The sequence below is a fragment of the Squalius cephalus genome (genome assembly GCF_949319135.1).
Source record: "Squalius cephalus genome assembly, chromosome: 10".
NCBI lineage: Eukaryota > Metazoa > Chordata > Actinopteri > Cypriniformes > Leuciscidae > Squalius > Squalius cephalus.
Genome location: NC_137131.1, coordinates 24,453,474 through 24,455,993, shown reverse-complemented (window position 1 = coordinate 24,455,993; position 2,520 = coordinate 24,453,474). Strand labels below are relative to the sequence as shown.

General features: G+C 34.9%; 1 long non-coding RNA gene across 1 annotated transcript; it reads left to right on the top strand.

The window, feature by feature from the left end:
- Positions 1-907: 907 nt before the first annotated feature.
- LOC307165179 lies at positions 908-2,034 on the top strand. The gene is made up of 3 exons (XR_013822424.1): positions 908-1,350; positions 1,581-1,690; positions 1,789-2,034. It is a non-coding gene; the product is annotated as an uncharacterized lncRNA (long non-coding RNA).
- The last annotated feature ends 486 nt before the right edge of the window (positions 2,035-2,520 follow it).

Genomic DNA, 2,520 nt, shown 5'->3' with positions numbered 1-2,520 from the left:
CCATACAAACACTCTTTGCTAAAATACATTACAGACTGTCACAGTGAGAAGTTATTCGTCCTGTATCAACGCTAAAGGCCTAACCACTGCAGTCAACACCTTGGAGTATCCATGCTGTTAAATAAAAGTCTGTAGACAAGGGTTAGGGTTAGAGTTAGGGTTAACCTTAACCCTTAATTTCTAACCCAGACCCGGTTTCACAGAGTTTAGATTAAGCCAGGATTAGGCCTTAGTGCATTTAATTAGCTTTTAAAAATGTGCCTTAGAAAAAAGAAAAAAGAAACATTACTGGTGTGCATCTGGAGACAAAACAATGGCACTGACATATTTTAAGATATGTCAGTGCAAGTTGCTTTCAGGTAAAACAGCTCAAACGTGCATTTTAGTCTGGGACTACAGGCTTAAACCTTGCCTGTGAAACCCGGGGTATATGTTGCAACTTGTATAGAATTATGCCAATGTTAGCAAAGTGTTGTGTTGGACAGAGGATTTACCCTAAACCAACAGGTTGTGTAACTGTGCCACACAGGGTGAAAAGCAAGTTGACATTATTAGGCATAAGAGTATTTCTAAGTGCAAAAGGATCATTATGGGTCACATGAATGTAACTCTAATGTTACCATGATACCAATCCATTAGTTTTTCATGTAGGTAGGTATACAGAATTGTATATGAATAGCCTACATATGCAATGTTTGCTCTGTTTAATATATAATATGTTTGCTCTTTTAAACTGCTGTTTGGTAAATATATGTTGTTATATATGGTATATATTATTTATGTTATTTATTATTATTATTTATATGTTATTGTAAGTTTATTTTTTTTATCATGCACTGCAATGAAGACACCATTTAACCAATTGATTAAATATAACAGCCAGCTTACAAATACAACTAAATAAATAGCACGTGCACATTTTTTTCATATTCTTTCTTTTAAAACATGTAATCTTTTCCTGTAATTGCAATGTTACCACATTATTGGCTGTCTCTTCGAGTTGTTTTGAGCATGATTGGTTATTCAGACTGTCATCCAGGAATCTGGCCAATGGCAGCTATGCGCGCCTTTTACTGGTCAAGTTTGAATATTCGTCTGTTAGAGTGTGTGTGTGTGTTTGTGTGTGTGTGTGTGTGTGTGTGTGTGTGTGTGTGTGTGTGTGTGTGTGTGTGCGCTGCTGCTGCTCGGGATCTTCAGTACTAGCCTCCTTCGGTTCTGTGGCTTTTACATTGTTTAAAACATGGATTATTTTGCATATCGTACTGTTACATTTTTATTTTGAGCGAGTTGCGGGATGGACAACGAATTTTAACAACGTACGTGTAACGGACATATTGCAATCTGCGGAAGGTAAATAACTTTATTTTATATAAAAATACATTCTGCTACATCAAAATAGTGTGTTAAATTGAGAAGCTAATTTTAAATGCGATTAGAGCAATATCGATATTATGTCAATGTTTCAGGCTGCATGTGTAAATATTGTCAGTTAGTTTTTGATAAAAAATAAAATAAAAATAAACCTCAGCATAGTCTGAGCTTTACAATGAGTGATCTGAGAACATTGTGTCTTTATACAGAGAGGAACTTGAACCACACTATGAAAACTAGGCTTTTGAATACTGTTGATCGCGGGATATCGGCCTACCGTCAAAATGATGAGTCATCATCATAATATGTTTTTGAGCTGGTGAGTAAAATTTTGCAAGCTTTTGCAAATGTCTCTTTTAGTAATTAAATACAAATAGCTAATAATATTGCTGTATGTGTGTGTTTCCCATTATCCAGGAATTTTGGGAATAAATATTATCCAGCCACACACCATCTTCAGTTGCGGTGAGTATTGTCATAGTAAAATACACGTGAAATAGAGGCAGAACATGTAAACTCTGCTCAAAGGCACACTGGTCCAAACCCTCCAGACAATATTTTACCTGTCTTCTTGATATGAGTTTACGGGCCTTGCTGACCCAAACATAAATGTCCTTTCAAAATGAAATTATTTTCAAACCTGTATGACTTACTTCTGTGAAACACAAGAATGTTGGGAATAAAACAACATTGGAACCCATTTTATGGAAAAAAACAAAACAGTGAAGTCATTTCTCAAGATATCTTAATTAAGGTTGTACAAAACAAATTCATATAGTTTTGGAACAACATGGAGTACCAGTAAATAACGAGAGAACTCTATTTTTTGGATGAGCTGTTCTTTTTAGGACATGTTCCCAGGGTCCTTTGCTAAATTAACCATGGTTTTTATTATAGTAAAGTGTAGAAACAATGTTTTTATGGTGGATTGATTACAATAATTTATTACCATTTAGTTAGTGTAGCAAAACCATGGTTAATGTTAGTAAGGGTTCTCCAGATTTATATAGCCTAACACTTAAGGAAAACATAAAAAATGGTCCTATGTCACCCAGATCAATAGTCTGTTAACACACATTAACACACTTTTTAAATTTTCTTAAGATCAAGCATTGGACCAATGTTCACGGAGCAGAACAGGCACCAACA